Source organism: Gracilinanus agilis, chromosome 1, assembly GCF_016433145.1.
Source record: "Gracilinanus agilis isolate LMUSP501 chromosome 1, AgileGrace, whole genome shotgun sequence".
In the NCBI taxonomy this organism is placed as follows: Eukaryota; Metazoa; Chordata; class Mammalia; order Didelphimorphia; family Didelphidae; genus Gracilinanus; species Gracilinanus agilis.
The window spans coordinates 8,083,539-8,109,114 of record NC_058130.1 but is presented as its reverse complement, the minus strand read 5'-3'; positions in this window follow the sequence as shown (position 1 = coordinate 8,109,114).

The window sequence follows — 25,576 nt, the reverse complement described above, 5'->3', positions numbered from 1 at the left end:
GCTCCCATGCCACTTCTGATGCTGCCTAGCCACAGGACCATGGGATGGACTCTCATCCTCTCAGTCTGGAAAAGAGAGTCTTCTCTGAACTCTATCATGAAACTGCTGGGAGGCTCCAATGTATGCAGACCTCACCACACACAGGTAGAAGTCAGGGGACAGAACTGAGCAGCAGGGACACTCATTCACTAATCCAGGAACTTTCTAATCCTCACAATTAGCTCGTGACCATTTCAGTATTCTATTCAGACAATTCTTACATGCTAAGAAATGCAATGAGAAGTCTCAGATTTTCAGAGCTGTGTCACAGTGTTTTCCCCTATGAGGTCTGTGATCTCCTAAAGAGCTTGAAACTGTTGGAATACCAGGCTTTTTATTTTTAAAAAACGTGCAGGCGCCCCCACCTCCCCACCCCCACTGTGATAGGAGTTACCCTCAGAACTGGAACTAGAAATTCTCCTCCCTGGAAAAAATTCAGTTGTGGGGTAGATGGGGGAGGGATGGATAGACGTTATCGGAGAGTGGCTTGTCCCATTGAATGCAATGAAAACCATAGATCGGATGGTCATTCCCACTCCCCAGTACAGAGAATCCTGCCTGACCCCTTGTTGCTTAGCCAATAGTTCTTGATCTCCTTATTTCTGGAAGGAGGCAGCAGTTTATGGGGAACCAGAAAGGCAGGATCTGGGAGGAGGAAAGTATTTCAGGTCTAAGCAAGATAGCAAGAAGATCGCATGCTAGGATGGCAAAGAGAGAATGAAATCTCTGTCTCCCCTCACCCTTACATGTACACATATTAGTAACCTGGGATAAATCTCTGGGCCCCTTGCCAGAGGTATGTCTCTGGATGAACTGTTAGTATCTGTTGATTATGAAGTCATCTATAATATTTTAAGTAAATATCTGTCTTATTCACCAGCATATCATCTATACATATTTTAAATGATTATATGGAATTATAGTGGGGGCAGCTAGGGGGATGACTCAGTGGATTGAGAGCCAGGTCTAGAGATGAGAAGTCCTGGATTCAAATCTAGCCTCACACACTTCCTAGCTGTATGGCTCTGGGCCAGTCACTTAACCTCCATTTCCTAGCCTTTACCACTCTTCTTCCTTGGCACAAATTCACAGTATTGATGCTAAGACAGATGGTAAGAGTTTAGAAAAAAGAATTCTAGCTATTATTTATATAGCACTTTAAGACTTGCAAAGAGTTTTCCATATATCATCTCATTTGATCTTCACAACAACCCAGTAAAGAAGGTGCTATTAACTTCATTTGGCAAATGAAGAAACTGAAGCTGAGAGAAGTTAAATACTTGTTTAAGGTCACACAGCTAAGTAAGGATATGACTTACTTGTGTAAGTATATGTAGGATTTGAACTCAAGTCTTCCTAACTCAAAGTCTGACACTCCATCCATTGTACTACATATATATGTATATACATATATATAGGTGTGTGTATATGTGTGTGTACATATATGCAAGTGTGTATTGTAAATATATTATTATTTGTTCAACTACAAAATGGTTATCCTTGACACATATATAGATTCTTGTGATCTTGACTGTAGCTCTGTGCCTTCCTATGGGTCTGTGGTCCAGAGATCATAAGCCACTGGTCTATAATAGGATCCTAATGCCTCATCATGGTATGGAGGTATTCTCAAAGGCTACACCAGAAAAAATTCTTTTAGTCAGGTTCTACTACAATGGGAAGTCTTTAGACACCATTCTTAGCTCTCTCTGTTCTTTATTCTATTACTGGTGCCATTATTGCACAAGTCGAAGGAGGTCATGCTACTCTGAGAACATCTTTTTAAAACAATCTATAAACATTCACTTAGCTGTTGGTGATCTAAACGTAGGAGCTTTCTCCAATGGCCAACGAGTAGACATAGCATTGGATGAACCAAAAGACCTTGATCTTAATAACCTTGCTATGAACAAAACAAGAAAATAAAGGAAGTTGCATCTTAATAGAAGACTGGATCACAAGTTCTTATTGGTGAGGCCAGAAAAATGTGGAGGAATTGGTTTTATTGTATGTCCAAAGCTAACGAGAAACATCATTTTTTGAGATAGTATTTCACCTTGTATTCAACTGCTTCTAAGTATTTGCTAAAGATAAAATAAAATATTGCCCCTGAAAATAAATGTAGCTTACACACCAATATTTGTTTCAGAAGACAAAGATAGAAATTCTATAAAGCACTTAAGTTCAAGATAAATTAAATTTTACTTTGATTCTGAGTGACTTCAATGTCATAGCTAAGGATTGAGAAAAAATGTTAGAAAGTAAATATCATTAAAGATTAAAAAATGAGAAAGGCCAGTGATATGTAGACTGCTCAGAAGCTTCATGCCTATACATTCTATACTTTTTTTGGAGAAAAAAATAAGAGTACATAGTAAATACTATATGATATCCCAAAAATGAAATTAATCCTATTTTCAGAGATAGGAAGTGATTCATCATTGTTGGACTTCATTCCTGAATCAACTGTCCCTAAAAATCAGACCATTGATCTGATAAGCAAAGCTATAAGAAGCACAAAGCCAGAAGAAGAATACAGAAAAAGGTAAATGGCACAATTATATCACCTCCAACCTGACCTGTTTAAATGAATAATTGACATTGGGAAATGGATGGATGAAGAGACATTGACACCAATTATAACAATTTTGCACAGGAGTGTAACTCCATTAAATTTGCCTTAAGGGAGAAATCAAGAGACTAGAACTCACCTTAGTCAGCAAACACTTTCCCAGCTTTCCAAAGGGAAAGATTCAGTAGCCTAGGGCAGCATGAGTTTGGAATAGAAACTTATTTGTAAAATCTTACTGAGGAGGATGGTAGAAGATCATGAGCGTGTTGTCTGATAAAAGAGCAAGAAGCAACAGAGGGAAAGAGCAATTTAAAGAAAGTGTGGTAAGACAGACAAATAAGCTAAGTTATCTTGAGGGCATTGAAGGATGAAACTGGAAGAAGAAAAACAAGCATACAAAAGACAGGAAATATTTTTGTAGAGAACTCCTTTCACTGTGAAGGACAGTGGATCCTCCACATCTGGGTTAACAGAATGGCTCCAAGTAGACTTCTAGAAATGGAAATAGCATTGACCAACCTGTTTTGTTCCCTCCCTATTCATATACATTTTGTGAGGTGAATCAAAACAGATGTCAAGAGTGACCTTCCTCAGAATATTAGAAGGGATTGGGCATCCTTTTTCAAGTAATATTCCATGATAAAACATGTTTGTCACTACAAAATTAACTGGGAGGTGTAGTGAATGCTAAATCCTACTGTGATTATTCTAAGTTTATTCTAAAGCCTTCATCTGACTCAGTAGGACAAAACACCACTTTAAAAGCTGTTCTTCAATAAGGTATCCCCGGTACTTGTGTCAATATTATGCAGAAAATCCTGAAAAGATAAAATAGAGATTAGTTGGTTTGATGAACCTTCATTCATTAATATCAAGTGAAATACAAAAGTAGAAGATAACTAAGTGTTCGCCCTTGTCCTGAAGGAGAATCAGTGTAGAGTTCAAGTGAAAAAGGGATCCCTTGTGAAAAATAGGGCATCACCCCTTAGCAAACTTTATTACTTCTTCAAGATCCCTCCAAAATCCACAAATTCTTGATCCAACCATTCTGGATAGCAATTTGGAACTATGCCCAAAGGGCTTTAATGTGTGCCCTTTGATCCAGCCATAGCACTACTGGATTTATATCCCAAAGAGATCATAAGGAAAAAGACATGTACAAAAATATTTATAGCTGCACTCTTTATAGTGGCAAAAGAACTGGAAAACAAGGGTATGCCCTTCAATTGGCTGAACAAATTGTGGTATCTACTGGTGATGGAATACTATTGTGCTCAAAGGAATAATGAACTGGAGGAATTCCATGTTAACTGGAACGACTCCAGGAACTGATGCAGAGTGAAAGGAGCAGAACCAGGAGAAACATTGTACATAGAGACAGATACATTGTAGCACCATTGAGTGTAATAGACTTCTCTACTAGCAGCAATGCAATGATCCAGGACAATTCTGAGGGACTTATGAGAAAGAAAACTATACACATCCAGAGAAAGAACTGTGGGAGCAGAATCTCAGAAGAAAAACAGCTGCTTGATCACATGGGTTGAAGGGGATACTATTGGGGATGTAGACACTAAACAATTACCCTAGTGCCACTATCAATAATAAGGAAATAGGTCTTAATCAATGATACATGTAAAACCTAGTGGAATTGTGTGTCAGCTATGGGAGCACAGGAAGGGGGGCGGTTTGAGGAGACGGAAAGAGCATGAATCATGTAACCATGGGAAAAATTCTAAATAAAATTAATTAATTAATTTTTTAAAAATCCACAAATTCTGCAGGATGAGAATACAAACATCTAGGCTGGCAGTGAGATGAGGTACAAATATACTCCAATCATTTCTGATTATTTGACTTCAAATAGAATTCCAGGCATAGACAACATTACAGAATCATATCTTGCACATTAAAGGTTGTAGTGAAAAACCTGTACAATGATGAGTTGTCGTTTTTGTGAACCCTAGTAACAACACTGAGTTGTTCATATAGTGCTGTGCTTCCTAGGTTGGATCACTCTATGAACATTGGTGGGGTAGGGAGTCAGGAAGATGCAAAAACTATCCTCAGATTCTAAACCAGATTTTAGGGTATTTCTTCCAATTGCCTAGTTATGGTTCAATGGATAGATAGAAGGCTAACTTTGGAGTCAGAAGGACTTGGGGTCAAATTTTATCTCTCTGTCCTTCCAGGATGATCTCTAAGTCCCCAAGTTGAAGAGGGGTTGGCAGTATGCATTCATGGAGAATATTTTCCTCCTACCAGTAGTTCCCAACAAAAATGAAATATTGCCACTATTAATAATCATTTAAAAAATATTTCAGAGAAGTAGCATGTGGTAGTGGAGAAAGGGTAGGTTTTGCAGTGAGCAACGCCAGAATCAAGCCCCACCTCAGATCCATGCTGACTGTATGATCTTGGGTAAATCACTGAGTCTCTCAGTGTTCATGATAGTTCTTAACTTGTATGGTGCAGAGCAAGGACTAAACTGCCCAGAGTTAACATGCGAAAAGTGCTTTGCAAACCTTAAAGTTCTACCTAAATGCTCCCTAGCTGTAGTCTGCTCCTAGATTTCTGCCTTCTTGAGGCAGAGGGACTTGCGGAACTCAATGAAACTATGCCATGAGGCATAGACATATGACAGACGGGTCATAGTGGAGCACTCTGACAAAAGGTGATCCACTGGAGAAGGAAATGGAAAACCACTCCAAAATCTTTGTCAAGAAAACCCCATGGGCAGCGTTGAAACGCTACAAGAGAGGACATCAGAAAGTTGGAAAGTGACCAACACATCAGTGGAGGGCAGAAGAGCCTGGCAGGCTCTGGTCCATGGGGTCATGAAGTGTCAGACACCAGTGAACAACAGCAATAATAAAAGGAGAAGAGAAGGTAGTGGCAGCTGCAGCAGCAGTAGTAGTATGGTGGTGGTAGTGGTAGTGGTGGTAGCAACAATAATATTAGAGGGAACTTCCTCACGGGGAATTTCCTAGACTAGAAAATCCCCAGGGTAGACCAGCCGTCTGATATCCCCCAACCTCCCCCTCCCATAAAGCACTCCAATACTTCTACAACTAACCATAACCTGTATTTTTATGGGACTTTCTAGTTTCAAAATACCCTTTATGTCTCTACTTGCTTTTTCTCTCCCCAGGAAGGTGCCTGGCTTGGAAACAATCTTTCTTGGAAAGAACAAAACATTGTTATAACTAAGTCAGACCAAATAGTTTGTGCTCCGTAACAGGCTAATGTGCATGTAGGAAGTTCAAGAAGGATGTTTTTCTAATCACCCAAGAGACTCTGATCAACAAATATTTGTGAAATGAATGAATATCATATAAATGCAGTCAATGTGTCCTCATCGGCTAAAGCCAAGGGGAATTGATTCATTGGCACCTCTCCAGCTAGAAGTTGGTCGGCATCACCCCAACAGAATTGATTTCATCAGTGTTGTAAAACTGTCCCCGGGTATAGACCAGGTTCATAATGAGTTCTCAAAAAAAAAAAAAAAAAAAAAGCAACCAAGTGACTCTTTTGCCTTATGGCTAATCGACTTCTTGGGCAATTCGACGTCTTTTTCTAATGCTATGCCTGGCACCATTCAGGCAGAGTATTGTCTAGGAATCATAACTTGGGCAGGTCCATATTGGCATTTCCATATGTGTATGAATCCCTCATCATCATAAGTGACAAGGAAGCGCAGAGAGTAGAGAGAGACAAAGACAGAGATAGAGGCTGAGAACAGCGAAGCTGGATCCCCCATCTGTGTTGATGTAGGGAAGATTCTGCATGCCAAGGGTTCCTTATACCCAGGAGATCACAGGTACTTCACATTCCTGATACTACTACCACCTGCAGCACCACCACCACTACTCCTACCACTACAAAAACAGCCTTGAAGAGGTAGCCTGGTGGGTGAAGAGCTGGCTTTGGAGTCAGGAAGGCCAACACGATGGTCACTTCCTTCTGACACTAATTGTCAGTGTGCTCTTGACCTCTCGGTGTCTCGGGCAGCTCTCTCCATTTCAGAGCACATGGGAATCTTCTGGGGCAAAGGGAGTTTCCTTATCAAGAGCTCAATATACTTCTGATCTCCTGGAGCCCAGAGACAGAGTTGAGGAGGGGGAGGGGATGTGTCCCCGAGAAGGAAGAAGGGATCAGGTTGGAAAGAAATTGGATTCTGGGCTATCCAAGCTGGAAAGGATGTCAAAATCTTTCTAGTCTGGCTTGAAACTAGCAAAAATCCCTTCTAAACTTGTACAACATCTGGCCATTCAGCCTTTGCTTAAAGACCTCCAAGAAAAGAAGGACTCAGTAGCTCTGAGGAAGTCTGTGCCTCCCTTCAGTTGGGGTGTGTCTGTATAGCTTGGCCAGCGGCAGGAACTCAAATGAGCTATTTAAGTAATACTTAGCCCCAATAAGAGTAAGGGAGATGGTTGAGTTCGTTTGGATAGTGCGACTCTAGAGATGTGAACCAAGTCTGGCCAAGTCAAGTCCATCAATGCAAGAGGTAAAAAGTTGAATTGGCCACCCTATCTAGCTAGTCAAATCTTTTCAAGCAGACCGATCCAATCCAGTTCAGCAAGCATTTATTAAGCATTTATTGCACACCAGGAGCTCTGCTAGATGCTGGGGAGGCAAAACAAACAATGAGAAATGGCCCTTACCCTCATGGAGATTACATTCTATTGAACAAATCGAGACCTAAGATGTAGGGGTTGGGGATGAAGGAGGCTTGGCTGAGTTCTTGGATTCTGGGCAGCTTCCTGAACTTGGTCTTCACCCCTGGTCAAGGGTGAGTCATTTTTCTTTGCAGACTGTGAAAAATAGTGTTTCCTGTTCATTTTCCTAATGGAGTCCTTGTGGGTCAGGCAACTTGTCTGTTATCAGTGGGCTACTAAATCTTACAACCTTATTTATAGAGTAACACCAAAATAAGCTCAAGGAACTCTCAGGGAAAGCACAAGAATTGGGGCAACTCATTTCTCTTTTGCCTTAACTTGGATCCGTTTCCCTTTGGATTGGGGGTGGGGGGAATGGTTCTATGTCAGTTCTTTTAATTGGATTTTAAGAAATACAAATGCAAAAAGAAATCAAATAGCCCTTTTAAGCCCTGGGAAAAAAATAAGCTTAATGAGGACCAAATCAATTAAGCAAATTGCTTCTAAAGAAAAAAAGAGCCCGACTTCCCTTTCCAGAGGAGACTTGTTTTGCTGAGACTCGGGCCAGAGTGGCTTCTTCTTTTTTCCCAGCTAAATTACAAACTTCTGAGAAGTGGGGACTTGGGAGGGGAATTCTGACCCAGCCTTTAAGGTGTTAGCAGGAGCGACTCAGAGACTCTCCCATGACAGCCCAGTTTTGACAGCACTTCTAGGCTAATGCAATACAGACCTTTCAAGCTAAGTCCTCCTGCTTGGACCTAATTTACTCATGTGGGCATTCCTATTTAAGCCATCTCGAATGCTGATGTATAAAACAAGATGTTGTCTCTCCTCCTTGGGGCCGCTGGACAGGCACACACAAAACATCAAGTTGCCCAAACCTTTCGGGGGTGATGCAGCTGCTGAGGTGGCATTTTCTTTCCCCATTTTTCCTTCTTTCTTCTCCCTGCCTTCCATTTAATAAACAATAGTGCAAGGGCTATATATCTATTCGAGTGGTAATATGTACCCAGAACAAACAGAGGACACAAGAAAGGTGGAGAGAAGTTAGATATATAAGCAAGAAAAAGTGAGTTATTGATTTTATTGACTGGTCTGTTAACTTCTGACATCGCAATAAAGCCTTATTTATTTGTATACAGAGGACTCAATTACACAGATACATATCATTTTAACAACTGGGTTATTTACAGAAGAATTGCAGCTTCATAAATAATATAGACCTGGAATTTGTCAAGCTGATCTTTAGCCATTGTTACCTTAGGAAGTCGCCTGGTGTCCACAGATACACCTCTGAGAAAAGTCATTAGAACAGCCCTCGTTCTGTGCAGGAGGAGCGGCGAGGGAGGAGGGATGGAAGGAACAAGCAATACCATACAAAGGATGGACTTGCTCAGCCTACTAAAACGGATCGGAAATAGTCCTCAGGGGGATCCCAGTGGCATCCTCGCTCGCTGCTGGCCATTTTCTCTCCTTGTCGAGTTTACAGCCGGAAAGGTGAACAATGAAGTAGCTCAGGTTAAAGGACTTCTCATTAGACAGGCAATTAGCACAGATGTTCATCATTTTTCCAGCAGAGATTAGGCAGCCTAGTTTGATGAATAATCGGCTAGACTTAGAGCCAGGAAGATGTGAGTTCAAATGCTGCTTCTGACATTTTACCTGTGTGGTCCCTGAGCCCCTATGCCCCCTGGGAACCCCTTATCTCCTCTCCCCTTAAGGTGCTTTAGACACTCTAAATTGCAGCAAAGGTGCTGACCTGAATTGGAAGGAATCTCCTCATCTGGGCTTTCCTTCTGCCCAATGACGCGATCAAAACCAAAAACAGTGGTGTATCCCTTGCTTCCTTGAAACCCTATCCTAGTGTCCATTGTGGTGTGGAGAGAACCCTGGACTTTTGAGGGGCCCACCAGAAGAGTTCAGTCTCTGATGGGTTCAATCCAAATGGAAAAGCTCCAAGGGTGGGTGGGTAACCAACCATGCCTTGTATCTTAGGACAAGCTAAGTGAAGGTCCTTGCCTGGTTGGCCCTAGGGAGTTAGACTTTTTTTTTGCCTTATTAATTCTTTTTTCCCTTCCTCCTTAGAATCAATACTGTGTATTGGCTCCAAGGCAGAAGAGTGGTAAGGGCTAGGCAATGGGGGTTAAGTGACTTGCCCAGGGTCACACAGCTAGGAAGTGTCTGAGGTCAGATTTGAACCCAGGACCTCCCATCTCTAGGCCTGATTCTCCATCCACTGAGCCCCCTATCTGCCCCCTATTAATTCTTTTTTTTTAAACCCTTGTACTTCGGTGTATTGTCTCATAGGTGGAAGATTGGTAAGGGTGGGCAATGGGGGTCAAGTGACTTGCCCAGGGTCACACAGCTGGGAAGTGGCTGAGGCCGGGTTTGAACCCAGGACCTCCCGTCTCTAGGCCTGACTCTCACTCCACTGAGCTACCCAGCTGCCCCCTCCCCTATTAATTCTTAAAGATGATCTGCTGATTCCTGGACCAGAAAGAGTCAAAAGGTTCAACAGAGGCTGAACATCGAGTCATGTCACTCTATATTCCTGCCTGATGCCACACTGGGATACTGAATCTGCTGAAATCAATATTGATCCCAAACATTCAAAAATTCCCCCCACCTAGGGGCAGCTAGGTAGCTCAGTGGATTGAGAGCCAGGCCTAGAGATGGGAGGTCCTGGGTTCAAATCCGGCCTCAGACACTTCCCAGCTGTGTGACCCTGGGCAAGTCACTTGACCCCCATTGCCCACCCTTACCACTCTTCCACCTATAAGTCAATACACAGAAGTTAAGGGTTTAAAATAAAAAAAAATTTTAAAAATATTCCCCCCACCCACCCAGATCATTATGCTCCTCTCCTTCCCTCTTAAGCAGTTTTATTATTTGTTATTTCTTGCTGGTTTGAAATAATACTATTAACCATTTATAAGTCTCATACTTTAACAACCACTTCAATTCCTTTGGATCATAAAGTTTAGATTTGGAGGGAATTTTAGAAGTCATATGACTGTAAGTTTCAAGGTGGAAGGGATCTTGGAGATGATGTTGTCTAACCTCTCCCTTCACTTTTTACAGAAAAGGAAACTGAGGCTTGAGAAGTCAAATGTATCATCCACGGTCCAGAAGTCAAATGACAGCTAAGTTTCAAACCTAGCTCCTTTGATGACAAATTTGGCATTTTGTCCACTGTCCATTACTGCCTCTCAAGAGTCCTTCTTCCAGCATTTATTAGCTGTCAATCCTGGGTACTTCACTGAGCCTCAGTTTTCTTATCTGCAAAATGTGAGCATTTCCTTTCATGCTTATCTGACAGGGTTTTTGGGAGGATACTATGGGATAATGTCTGTTAAGTGCTTTGCATACCTTAAAGGATTGTCTAAAGGTCAATGGATGTGGCCATGACATGGATAACAGAATGTTGACCAAAGTCATCCAGAACAGCTCTACCCAGCATCAGCAACTCCTCTATGAAATATCCTTCCCAGATGGAGTTCAGATCTCCACCCAGTCCTTTGACTTTTGTTGATGACTTTGTCCAAAATGTCTGAATTTTGAACCACAGCCTACTCTCCTGTTCCCTCTAACCCTGTCTTCCCTCTAGAACGACACACTGAGTCTAGTCCATTTTCCACATGCTAGTCTTTCATGTAGACAAAGCCAACTGTCAACACTTTCTCCACTGCACCACCTGGTTACCTAGAAGAATTCTCCCCGATGGCCCGTTCTTGTGGGTAGGACTGTGAATGTAAGCCAGCGGTTTGATAAGTCTTGTGCTTATCAAATAAGCACAAAACTGAGATATGGGACCCGGAGGCCAGTCCTGGGTGCTGGGGAGGAGGGAACATGCCTAGAAAGTTAGGTTTATGGAGAATTAGGTATTTGGGGCAAACAGTGAGGGATGGGGGTTGTTCATTCATTCATTCATTCCTAATCCTTTCCCCTGTTATTTCCTTCTAAGTATTATCAGATGTCTTCTCTGTGTTTATTTTTAGTAACTGTATCCTATCTCTGGTCCACCATAACAAATAGATTCTTGGTTCCTGATGGGGTTTCTGATCACAATTTTGATGCCATCATTTAAGATCTAAATGTCCAGTCCCACTTTCCAACATAGGTTTTTTGTTTTTTGTTTTTTGTTTTTTGTTTTTTGTTTTTAAACCCTTGTACTTCGGTGTATTGTCTCATAGGTGGAAGATTGGTAAGGGTGGGCAATGGGGGTCAAGTGACTTGCCCAGGGTCACACAGCTGGGAAGTGTCTGAGGCAGGATTTGAACCTAGGACCTCCCGTCTCTAGGCCTGGCTCTCAATCCACTGAGCTACCCAGCTGCCCCCAACATAGGTTTTTAAAAGTGGAGTCAAGACACTATATCCCAAGTGCTTACCATATAATAAGGATAGCCAACATTTAGAGAGCATTTACTGGGTGTCAAACACCTTACAATTATTAGGTCATTCGACCCTCACAACAACCCTGGGAGGTAGATTTTATTGTCCCCACTTATTCTTATTTATTATTATATTTTATATTATCTCCTATTTGTCTCCCCATCATACAGATGAGGAAACTGAGGCAAACAGGAGTTAGAGGACTCACCCAGGGTCACACAATTAGAAAGCATGCAAAGCTAGATTTGGACTCAGGTCTCCTGGATGTCAGGAGTTCTATTCGCTGCACCTTTTAGCTGCCTGGATTCTTAATAAATGCTGGATGTCCCCAAAGTCTTTGGGCAGTTTAAAGCTATTAACCTTTTGGATTTGTGAGATCATAACTCTAGAGCTGGAAGGGACCATACATGAACACCTATGTGTGTGTATGTATTTATATATGCATGTTTACATATGTGCATATGTGTTTATGTTTGTGTGGATACATAGGTATCTATGCACATATATACTGTAATTTCATTTTGCAGATGAGAAGGGTCAGACCTGCACCAAACCACTGGTAACAGGGAGGCAATTAAAGAAAACAGGACGGTCCCTGATGTCAAGGAGCTCACCTGGGGAAAGTAGGAAGTTCTGGGGGTTCTGGAAGTTCTAAGGGCTGGCCAGCAGAGGCTGGAGCTGAGATGACTTCCAGAGAGCCTGTGACTTTCTCAAGGTCACATAGGTAGGAAGTATCAGAGGAAGCATTTGAACTCAGGCCCAGCAGTTCCAGGCTCAGCCCTTTATCCATGTGCACTTCATTGAACTGAATTGGATGGAATTCTGGCCTGAATCCAGACCAGTGGCTCTCAAACTTTTTTGGCCTACCACCCCCTTTCCAGAAAAAATATTACTTAGCGCCCCTGGAAATTAATTTTTAAAATTTTAATAGCAATTAATAGGAAAGCTAAATGCACCTGTGGCCATCACTGCTTCCTTGGATTGCTGCAGCACCCACCAGGGGGCGGTAGCACCCACTTTGGGAATCACTGCTCTAGACTAACGTGGCATATTTGTGAAAAGTGAAATTTGTCATCAACCTCAAAAGGAGTCATGTGAGCCGTGGATGGTCTGATGTTATGGAGTTGCATTAAGTCACAGTTTCTGCCCAATATGTTAGAGTGCTGAGACACCTTTGGAGGAGGCCACTAAACTCTGGGGACACCATACTTTCTAAAGAGGGTAAGACAATGTGACTCTTAGGGCTAGAATGCCTCAGGAAGGCTCTGACTTTAAGAAAATACCTTACCTTCTGCCTTGGTATCAGTTTTAAGATAGAAGAGCAGCAAGGGCTAGGCAATTATTTGTTGAATGCCCAATGTATTGATCTGTTTTTTGTCTCTTTTGTTGATATAAGCCTATATATATATAAGCAATTAGGGTTAAGTGACTTGCCCAAGGTCACACAACTAGGTAGTATCTGAGACTAGATTTGAACCTGGGTTCCCCTAACTCCAGATCTGATTCTCTGTCCACTGAGCTACCTAGATGTCCCAAGAACGCTCTTACAATTAAGATCATCTTTTAGCAGGAGAGACATGCAAATTATGGCAATGCTGAAAAAAATGAACAAAACAGACAATAGAAAATGGCTAATGGTAATACATTAAGTTGGTTTGATTTTTGGGAAAATGACTCCCTCCCAAAAATACAAAGTGTTTTCTGTTCTCAGTGGTTTGGTGGAATATTCATTCCAGTTTGGTCATCCTCAAAGGCTGTCCCCCTGCCCCAAGTGGTATGCCTTGCTCCCCAGAAGTGGCCTTGTATTCACTTCATATGTGATGTATGTGGGCATGTTGCATCCCTCAACAAGCAAACTCCCTGAGGGGACAGCGGGATCATTTCTAGTCCGAGATCCCCCTGACTATCCCAGAGTCTGCCATGGAGCAGGCACTTGAATGATGTGCGTTGGTCAATTGACGGATTCTAAGTTCAATCCTCCAATTCCCCTTTTTGGGAATGAAACCAAGAATTCTAAAAAAAGGAGGAGAAGAGAGAGTCTATTCCAAGTGTCAAAGGGAGGGGAGGAGGCTGTGCAAAGACCCGAGGAAGGAGACGAAATATGGGGTGCAGAAAACGGCTTGAAGAGTGTGTGAGAGAAGCAGTGATGGGAACAAAGGCTGAAAAGCCAGGGAGGGGCCAGATTGGGGCAAATCTAACATACCAGGGGGATGTTTTGTATTTCCTCCTACAGAGTAGGGGAATGACTTGGGCCTTTGTTTTAGGAATAGAAATTTGACAGCTGGGAGAAGAATGGATTGTGAAAGGTGAGGCAGCTGTAAGTAGGGAGACTCATTAGAAACCTACTGGAGTAGTCTAGGGAAGAAATGGTAAGAGTTTGAACTAGAATGGCAGCTATAAGAGTGGAGAGATAGGAAGAGATGCAAGGAGGGAAGGGAATAATGTTTAAGAAGAAGAATATTTCTTTAACACTTCCTGTGTGCCAAGCACTGTGCTATGTGCTTTATAAACATTATATCATTTGATCTTCACAACAGTCCTAAGAGGCATGGGCTACTATTATCCCCATTTTACAGTCAAGGAAACTGAGGCAGGGAAATGAAGTGATTTGTCTAGGATCACACAGTTAGTGAGTTTTCAGGTTGCATTTGAACTTGGTTTTTTCCAGATTCTGGGCCCATCGTCCAAGAAGTTTTGAGCACATAGTCCCAACAAAGCGTGGTAACCAATCCAACAGGAAAAGGAAGAATGGCTGAAAAGATGATTATGCCCTAAACAGAAATTGTAAAACTGAAAAGAATGAGTCTGGAAGAAAATAGAGTGGGTTTTGTTTTGGACATGTTGAGACTGAGATGCTTATGAAGGGGGGAAGGGATGCAGTGGCTAGGGGGAGGTTCTTTCTTTGTTGTCCTCTGCAGAACTTTAAGTGATGGGAATTTGAGTTTATGCCCTTGTCTTGAGTTGCTTACAAGCAGCATCTGTCCTGTGGAAGGATCCCTGTAGACTCATGGCTCTATTTGGTCTTTAATGGATTTTATATTGGGGGGACTAGTTGATTTTTATTCCCCTTTCCCCCTGAAATTGGTACACAAGATGCTTTTGCAATGAGTGGGGAGCTCTGAGAGTAAATCAGTAAAATGGATCAGTCAGCCGCTTAGCTCCATGGATCCCTACAAATGGATGAGCAAAGATATGGATATGGAAAGGAAAAGTGGTCAGAAAATTGCCATAAATCACAGAGCAATAATATGGGGCCAGATTTGGCATCATTTTTGTTGTGCTAGAAGAAGGATAAATATGTTTCCCATTAAGAATGTAGGACCAACTCCCCCCAGCTGTGAATCTCTCCTCAGTGGGAGCTCTCCCAAAGAGTTACATCAGGGTGAGAAGTGCTCCAGTGTTATTATTTTGATTGAGTGTTTTTCTCTTAACCATTTCCTCTTTCCACATTCTCAATCCCCCCTCCCATTTTGGGGAGATAGGTAGTGTGAAGTTAAACCCAAAATGTCCACTGCAAAGAGCTTGAGAGAAGGCGTGAGCTCGAACTGCAGCCCAAGTTGGTGGTGGCTTATCTTTTATGGCTTTTTCCTAGAGAAGAGAAGATAGATGTGGGAGACATTGAGGAGATAAACACCAAGCCTGAGCATCAGATCAGCTATGTGGGATGAGAGAGAATGAGGAATGGAGGCTGACTCAGAGAATCATGGTGAATAATGCCATGTTTCTCATGACTTCCTCTGCTTATTTGAACTAAGAATATAGCCATTGGCCCTCAATCATCTCTATTCTGGAGGGCCCCCATTTCCCAGTTTCTAAGCATCTAAGAAAAATTGAGGGGACAATTTCCCACAGAATCTAAGAGGTTGAAGGGACATCAGCTGTCACCTTTTCCAACTGATATATGAACAAGAATTCCCTCTACTACATCAGCCTTTGCTTGAAGATTTCCACTGACAGGAAACTCACTACTTCTACAGACTGTCCATTCTGCTTTCAGATAGTTCTAATTATTAGGAAGTCTTTCAAGCCAAAGTCTTCATCTGGACAACTTCTACTCATTGTTTCTGTTTCTGTCCTTTGGGCCAAGAAAAGCATAGCAATGAGACACTGGGTTGTAACTCTGGCAAGTTTTTTTGGGAATGAGGAGTTGGTATTCTACCTTTATCCTTGACTAGATAAAGGTGCTCATCTCTGGGCATCATGTGCTCAGAACATTGGAGAGCAATCAATATGAGGAAGAACCTCAAATTCCCAGCAAAGTAGGAGTTAAAGAAAGTGGGGATGTTTTTGAAGGGGTTCAGTTTCAAATATGTTCAGTTTGATATACCAACATGTCCAAAACAAAATTCATTATCTTTATTCCCCAACTCATCCCTCTTCTAAACTTTCTTGTCTCTGTCAAGGGTAACATCATCCTTTTCATCTTCTGAGTCTTCAGTCTCCAAGTCAGCCTCCATTCCTCATTTCTGTCTCACCCCACATAGCCAATCTGGAGTTCAATCTCAGTGTTTATATCTCCTCAATGTCTCCCATATCAGCCTTCTCCTCTCTATTGGCCTAGCCACCATCCCTGGTCAGGGCCTCATCACCTCCTAACTAGATTATCACAATATCCTCCTAAGGACCCCCCTCACCCAGATCTCTTTCCTCAACTTCACTCTAGATTTCATTTCTAGATTTATTGAACAAGACTCTCCTCAACTTAACTGGCATCCTGACAAACTGACCTCCTCCATACTTTGGTACTGGCAGGCCCTCCCTCCTTACCACTGCCTTTCAGAACCCCTAAATTCTTTCAAAGCTCAACTCATGATCACCTTCCCATCTGAGGCATTTTGTGCTCCCCTGGCTTCCAGTGCCACCAGCCCTAATCACCTCATATCTATTTTGCATTTACTTCTCGAGGCCAGAGATTCACTTTTATCTCTCTTTCCCAGATAGATATCCAATAGTGAATACTTAATCATTGATTAGTAGCTGATTGAGAAGACTTAAGAGGAGACATGATATTTGTCTTCAAGTATATGTAGAGCTGAAATGTGGAAAGGGGATTTGACTCATTGTGTCTGGCAGAACTAATCTCAGAGTTGTAAAAGACACATTTAGGCTCGAAATATGGAAATACTAACCCTAAAAGCTATTCCACAGAGACATGGGCTGCCTCCAAAGGCAGTGAGTTCCCCATCATTTGAAGTATTCATACATTGGCTGGATGACTACTTGTGAAGAATTTATTTTTCAGATATGAGTTGTACTAGATGGTCTCCGGGTTCCCTTGTGAGGCTAGGAGGCCTTATCCAGATTTCATGTGATGGCTTTTCAAATACTTGCCGACAGCCTAAGTGTTCTCCCTTTTCCTGGTAATCAAACTATCAAAAAGTATTTATTGGGCAATTGGGTAGCTCAGTGGAGTGAGAGTCAGGCCTAGAGACAGGAGGTCCTGGGTTCAAACCTGGCCTCAGCCACTTCCCAGCTTTGTGACCCTGGGCAAGTCACTTGACCCCCATTGCCCACCCTTACCAATCTTCCACCTATGAGACAATACACCGAAGTATAAGGGTTTAAAAAAAAAGTATTTATTAAATGATGGCTGTAGGGCAGACACTGTGCTAGGATTTAGGTATAGAAACAAAAAGGGAAAACAGGTCCTGCCTTCAAGGGGCTTATGTTCTGATAAAGATATGACATAAGCATCAATGGGAACATACATAATACAGAGCGAGCAAATACATGGTAACCTTTAAGAGGACAGCAGAAATAACTAGCTCGGGTGAAGGGGGTCAAGGGAAGAAAGGAAGTTTTAGTGGAACCTTGAAGAAAGTCACAGAATGTACAAGACAGAATATTCCAAGCAAAGGCAACATCCAGCATCAAGGCATGGAAATAGGAAGTGGAGCATCATAGATGAAGAACTGTGGCTCGACCCTAGAATGCAAGCAAGAGAGTCATGTTTTTAAGTCTGGAGAGATGGGAAAGGAGTATATCAGAAAGAGTTTTAAAAGACAAAGACTCTTCTATTTGATCCCAGAAGTGATCTGGAGCCATTAGAGTTTCTTGAGTAGAGGGAGAAGATGAGATGGTCAGACTTGTACTTTAGAAAATCCATTTTAGCAACTATGAAGGAAATAGATTGGGGCAGGGAGAAATTCAAGGCAGACTAAATAGTAGGCTGTGACAATGGTACAACCAAGAGAGGATGAGGGGTTTAGCTAGAGCAGGACTGTAATTAGCATCAACCATAGGCAAAATGTTGAAGCTGACAAAGTTTGTGTTTTCTAATTCATTTTCCTCCCCTTTGCTCACTTTTAGCATCTCATCCCTATCTTGTACCCAGAACTCTCATGTTACAGAAAAACCTCCCATTGCAAGGAGCTGAATAGTCTATAATATTGTGGCTGTGACATGTTTTCTGTCTCAGAATCATTAGTACATAACAAAAAGAATGAAGAGGAGAGGCTCTGACCCAAAAGGATGATTTAGTATTGTATTTGAGTGAGGGAGATGCTTTGAGCAGTGGGGAGGAATGATCACCAACCACCCCTCAAAGTAGACCATAAAAGTAACTGCCTACTTTCCCCAGACTCCACTTCTCTTTCTTGTAGCAATTAAAGCATAATCATCAGCTGATTTCTGTCAGAGATGTTCACAGTCTTGTAGCATGTGTAGCAGGGACTATGGGTTCCAGATGCCATCACTTTCAATTGCAATAATGGCTTATCTAATGGCAATTCTTGGTTCAATCTTGCTCTGAATGTCCAATTATCTGTCTGCCTTGCAGACTTTCTGAGTCCAGGAATTTCTCAAGGCATCTGTGACCAGAGCAAGGAGGAAAAATGAAGGGAAAGGCCCAGTATATATATTTCTTCCTTTTAAAGCTCTTGTTTTTACATAACTTGAATTTCTTGAATATGTCCTTCTTTCTTCCTCTTACCTGGAAGGCCATCCCTTCTAACAAAGACTAGAAAAGAAAGAGAAAACAAGTTGTTTGACCACAGCCAGCAATACTTCAACCATTTCAGAGAATTTATGCAATTGTATGCATGCAGAGGCTTCCACCTGTGCAAAGAAGTCAGAGAGGTGCATTTTTTCCACTCTTCTACAAGGAAAAATTGGCTCATTATAAATTATTCCCTATTCAGTTTAGTTTCAGCTTTCTTCCCCGTGACAGCAGTGTGGTCAGTATATAAATTGTTCTAGTTTCTGCAGACTGTGTTCTGCATTGGTTCATATAACTCTTCTGATATTTCTCTGGAGTTTTCATACTAATCTTTATTGTATTCACACACCACAATTTGTTTAGGAATTCTGTAATTATATGTAGGCACCTAAGTAATACAGTGGATGGAGACTCCAGTGGACCTGGAGTCAGGAAGTTCTGAGTTCAAATTCAGCCTCTGATACTTAATAGCTCTGTGACCCTAGATGAGTCACTTAAGCTCTCTCTCTCTCTGCCTTAGTTTTTTTTTCATTTGTAAAAATGAGATCATAATAGTAACTACTTCCCAGGGCTGTTGTGAGAACAAAATGAGTTAATCTTTATAAACCACTTAGAAAACCTTAAAATTCTACACTAGCTATGAACTAAAGTGTGTGTATGTGTGTGTAAACTGCTAGTGCCTTTGTATGCCAAAAAGAAATTACTTTGAACTATATATACTTTGTTTTTATACATAAAAGTACTTTTTGCTCTCTCTCTCTCTATATATATATATATACAATTTGTTTTATAGATATAATATACAAAAAGAAATTACTTTGTATAATATGTATCTTGCTTTATATGTATATGTCATGAAAATAAAAAGTTTTTTAATGGTTCCTGCCCTCCAGGAGCTTAGACTCTAACATACAGATTACAAAAACTCTTCTAAATAAATGCAGATTCTATGCAAAGCTCTGAGAGTTGAGCTAAGCTCACTTTGGCCCAACCAGACTTCCCTGTGCATAATTTCTCTGCCATTTCCAAACCAGGCTGCCTGCATTCTAGCCTCTTTCACATCCTCTCCATCCCCTTCCCATGAGGACCTTAGATTTTGCCCTTAAAACCATCCCAGGGCTCTGCTACAGGAACTTTCTCTTCTTTTCTGAAAGTAGGCCTGTGCCTTGGACAATTTGATAAGTTTCCAAGTCCTGCCATTACTACCCTTCCAACTCCTCTTTAGGACCTAGGAAGCTTGCTTAGTGGTTAGAGCACTGGACCTGGAGTCAGAAAAACCTGACTCAGACACTTACCAGCTATATCAGTGCTTCCCAAACTTTTTTGGCCTTCTGCCCCCTTTCCAGAAAAAATATTACTTAGCGCCCCCTGTCACATACTATCACCACCCCCTTACAGTTATTCGCCACCCCCAAATGCACCTGTGGCCATCACCGCTTCCCTAGATCACTGCAGCACCCACCAGGGGGCGGTGGCACCCACTTTAGGAATCACTGAGCTATATGAACCTGGCCAAGTCACTTAATCTCTGTTTGCCTCAGTTTCTTCAACTAAAAAATGGAGATGATAATAGCATCTCTCTTTCAGGGTTGTTCTTAAGGGCAATAAGAAATGAGAAATTAAATGAGAAAACCCTCAACACATTTCCTGGCATGGAGTAGGTTGTCTAGTTACTTATTCCCTCTCCTATCTTTTCCTTATCATTCCTTTCCCATTTCCCTTTACATGCTACCTCCCCCCATTAGAATTCAAGCTTCTTGAGGGCAGGAATTGTCATCTTTGCTTGTATTTCTCATCTCAGTTCTTAGCACAGAGCCAGTCACACAGTAAGGGCTTAACAAATGTCCATCACTCATTTAGTGATCTTTTATCATTTATGGTATCCCTGAGCACTGCTTCTTCCACATCTGGACAGTTCTCAGTGTGAGCAAATTTTTCCTGATGTTGAACCTAAATTGGACTCTTTGCAGCTTCCATACATGGCTCCTGATCATGTCTCTGGGGCCACGCCCAAGGGGTCTGATATCCCTTCCATGTGACAGCCTTTCAAATACTTAGCAATAGCTATCATCTCTTCATTGATATGACTTCTCTTTTTGGAATAAATACTTCCAATTCCTTTAACCAATCCTCATAAGGCAGAGTCTAGAGGGTCTCCTGCATCTTCGCTACTCCATCTGGATGCTCCCCAGCTCATCGATATCCTTTCTAAAAATGAAGAGTCCACCATGGAACCCAAGCCTCTAGATGTGGCCTCGCCTCTCCCAGGCATGGGCACTGAGTCTTTCTTATTGCAACCTAAGATTGCGTTAGCTTCCTTGGCTCCCATCTCATGGTGTTGACTAATGTTGAGATAGACTGATGGATGGATAACAGATAACTAGCAAATAGCTGACTAGATGGAAGGATAAATCAGTGAATGGGTAGGTAGATAGATAGGGCAGATAGACGTGTGGGGGTTGAAAGAGAGCTAGAGATAATGCATGATTATGGATCATGCATGGACAGATTGAGCGACAGAAAGCTAGATATAATTATAGGTAGATGTGGATGAATGCTAGACAGTTGATGGATAGAGAGCCAGATAATAAATAGATAGCCAAAGAGATAGAGATGGATAGAGAGAGATATGGATGGATAGATGATATGTAGACAGGTCATCAATTCTTTAAAAAATCTTGATAAGAATAAAAAGTGCTCAATGGTAGAAGTAGCTCTGGAAAGTCTTTCCCAGACATTTCCACTCCTCTTTTGGCATTTAGTTACATTTGAAGCAACAGAATAGCCAGGTGAATTTAGAGAAGCAATGGGTTAGCCATTGATTGGCTGCCATGACTGAGCAGCGCATCCTACCTCCCAGCTTATAATCAGTAACCTTTCTCATTCTCTCCTTCTCGGGTGCTAACAGAAAACTGGGAAGGAAGGGTGGCTGAATAGCAAAGGTCTGAGCTCTGGATGACCTTAACGTGCTAATGCATGGAGTGGAATCTGATCTCTAGGAGAAGAAAGGGGCCCAAGTCATAAAATGTGTCTGGGCCATGACAGGGTTGGGGGTGGGAGGCTTTCATCAGGAGCCTGCGGGAAGCAGAGGTGCCTGCTGGTGATTTGATTTCCTTCTCTTCTCTGTGGTATCTCCTGTGTCCTCTTTAAAAGGAAAGGAAAGATACCAAAGCGTGTTATACCCTCTGTAGAGAAAAACAGATCTATTTGTTTCATAACACGGCTCAGAGGAAAGAAACAACTGTATAAAGAGCGAATGAATGGGAGATGTTGCAGGGGCTGATGTCCTTTTGGGATCACTAAGAGATGCACTGGAAAGCTTTTGCTCTGATCTGGGATCCCCCTCACTCGTGATTTCATGTCACAACTTTGCTCCTGTTCTTGGCAAAGCCAATCAGTAAGCATTAAATTTGTGCCGGATACTATGCTAAGTGAAGAAGTACAAAGAAAGGTGAAAACACGGTCCTTGTCCTCAAGGAGCTTCCCTTCGAATGAGGGAGACAAACAGCAGGTACAGAAGGAGCGTATCCAGGGTAGATGGAAGGTGTCAAAGCTTCGAGCTGGAAGAGATATTAGCAGTCACCTAGTCCAGCCCCTGCATTTTACAGCCGATGGATTGAGGCACGGGCAGGGGGAGTAGTTCATCCAGCGTCCCATGGGGGTAAGTGCCAGGCTGGCTCTTCTGATCCCGAAACCAGTGTTCTTTCTACTACCCCAAGCTGGCACGACTGTCACTGAGATGGATCACTTTCACTCTGCCCAGAAGTTCCTAAAAATATACCTGGTAGCTGGCCACTTCTCCCAAGGTTTCTGAGGCAGCGTCTCTGGGGAATCTAATCATGTCATGTGAGTAAAGCACTTTGCAAACCTTAAAATATATATATTTGCAATCATTTCTAGTAGTAGCAGCAGTAGCCAAACCATTAGTATCACTGCCAGCCCTACCAGGCACAGGGAGGTGGGGAGGGAACACTAGCTGACCTTGTTTGTTATCTGCTTCTCTGCATTGACCAGGCATGGAAGGCTCCATTTGGGGGATCCCATTATGGGAGGAAGGTTCCAAGTGTGTATCAGCCAATGTAGAGCAGTGTAGACTTCAGGCAATATTTTGAGATTGTCAACAGACATAAGGGATCGGCCCTGAAATTTCCCTGCATAGTAAGTGAATAAAATACCCATTCTTGGATGGGTATATCTCCCCCCATGGATGGGAGATGATGTGGCTGATTGTCTCTGCTTAAGTTAACTTGCAGTATGAGGTGGGGCAACTTATAAAGTAGTCCATCGGAAGAGGGACAGATTACTTCCAGGTGAGAAGACATTTGGTTTAGTCTAGGTTCGTGGCTATTTCTAGAAGCCATCACCAGCCTATGGAGATATGGGACAACTCCGAGCCAAAGTTAAGGTTTGGACGACTCCTGGCCAGTGAAAGATGGAAGGGTGGTAGTTTCCCTTTGGAGATGCATTTACCAGTAGAACAGATATTTGGAATTAAATTAAATAGCCCGGCTGATGGGATGAAAGACAAGAAAATGCTGACCCAATGTTTTACTGGGCTATTCTGGGCAGACTTGGTGTGAGTACTGTAGCAATTCTGTTGTCAAGTAAGTGGTTTAAATATTCTCCCATAAGCCATTGCCTTGACAATATAGAGGTAATTTTGGACTGCCTTCACTGAAAGCCTGAGGGAGGCAATGAATTTTCTGAACAGCCTTTCAGGGTGTCACTTCAACATTTTCTCTAAGAGTCCTGGTGGACTCCCAGTTCTCTTTGCCTGTTATTTTTCACTCATAGTCCTTCCAGACTTGTATTTGTAGGAGGTATCTCTATGTCCAATATAGAAGAAAGAGTGTGAGACCTGGAATTGGGAAGACCTGGGTTTGAATTCTGCCTCTGACCCTTTCTCGCTGTGTGGTGATAACTCTCTGAGCCTTGCTTTCCTCATCTGTAAAGTAGGGCTAATGATATTTGTATGTCTTTGTCATCAGCTCATTGTGGGGCTAATAAGGGGAAACCCTGCAGGCTTTGAAAGGCTCTCTGGCTAATATTATAACCAGTCCTTTGGGAATCCCTAAAAAAGGTTCAACTGGTGGTGGTTAGAGACAGCATCTAAGTGTCATGAGGGCAATCCACCAACCAAGTCCTTACACCAAGGAGCCCGAGATGGGCACCTCCTAAAGAAGCTGGGGAGGGGGCAGCTGGGTGGCTCAGTGGATTGAGAACCAGCCCCAGAAATGTGAAATGCTGGGTTCAAATCTGGATTCAGACACAAAGATGAGGAAGACAGGGTCTTTCCACTCTAGTAAGAGACAGGAAATCAAAGCTCCTTCCAAGACACAACCCAAGAGCCAACTCCTTTACCAGATGCCCTTCCTGGTCTCTCTGGTTATTCGTGCCCTCCCTACCACTCTACTATAACTTATATTACACACACACACACACACACACACACACACACACACACACACACTATACGAGTATGTAGTTTATTAGCTGTTAAGCATATATTTATATACGTTTGTTTATGTGCCAATAAACATACCATTTCAATAATAAATAATGGCATTAATTAACAAGACATTAATTACTATTTTCCTTCAAAGAAAACAAGTTTCTCAAGGTTAGGGACAGTTTCATCTTTGTCTTTCTATCCTCAGCTCCCAGACTTAACACGGGTTTACTACCATGTTTGGGGCTGCTAACATGGATTAAGCTTAAACATGTGTTAAGCCTTTTGAGATACGTCATCTGCTCCTTCAAAGCTGGTGAAGCATTCCTCATGTTTTTTCACTTGACCCCCACTACAACTCTGAGAAATAAGGACTATTATCATCCCCATTTGATAAATGAGGAAACTGAGGCCAAGAGAGTTTGTGATCCAAATATAGAGCAGATGTAGAATTTGAATCCAGGTCCTCTTGACTACAAAACCAATTTTCTTTTCACTGCCTTGCCAAGATCCTTTGTGAATCCTCACATGACTTACACTCAAGACCCGTCACCATGCTGGCTGCCTTCCTCCGGATTTTCCCCAGCTTCTCTCTGTTCCTCCTAATCAGCAATTAGGCAGGGACAAAAGCAAAAGTAAGAGCATTTCAAGTAGGCAGATGGGTCAGCGTTGACGTTCAGGGGGGTATAGCTAGTTAGAGGTGCTCACACAACGCAGAGCTCTGTCCAAGAAGCTTGCTGAGTGTGTGGCTCTTGAAGACCACAGAGAGAAAGGAGAGAAATCAGAGAGCCCAAGATGGCTCACAGAGAAAAGAATGCAGACGGGAGGTTTACATAATGTCCCATTATGTGCATTCTTTTTATCTTTGTTTGGGGAAAATAAGTTAATCACATGTTAAACCACACACACACACACACACACACACACACACAAAGTTGAGGTCTTCTCTTGCAGCTTCCTGGGGAATTGCTGGCACCTCTGCCTATTATGATAGGTCATCTCCCCCTTGTTATTAAATGACGGCAATCATTAAAATGCCAAACGTACTTTGACAGAATTCACTTTATAAAATGTCAGCAAGTCTGTGTTTTTATTAGTTTGTTCCAAATCAATTTAGGAATTTCAATAGAATGCTTGTAAGTATTCCCTGAGCAATGTCCATTTCAGACTTTCTGCACCAAGAAATATTACAAATTAATCAGATTTCCAGGTTTCTGCATAATGGCCTGCCTCACTGATTGCGTAATCTCATTATCCAATGCGGTTATGATTGACACATCGCAGTGGAGATAGAAGTCAATTGAATAATGTGTAGCACTCAATTTTATTTGTACTTTAATGTGCTGCAGTATTTTTGGCCATATTTCCATTATTTATAAGTCTGTCCCTTTAGAGAATATAGAGAAGAATTTGTTTTAAATGAGCCGATAATACCTTCTTTAAAATTTATAAGTATGACAGAATCATGGCCCCCCCTTTTTTCTTGGCAGTTCATGGTGTGCCAACAAACAGGTTTTGAATTGTCTTCT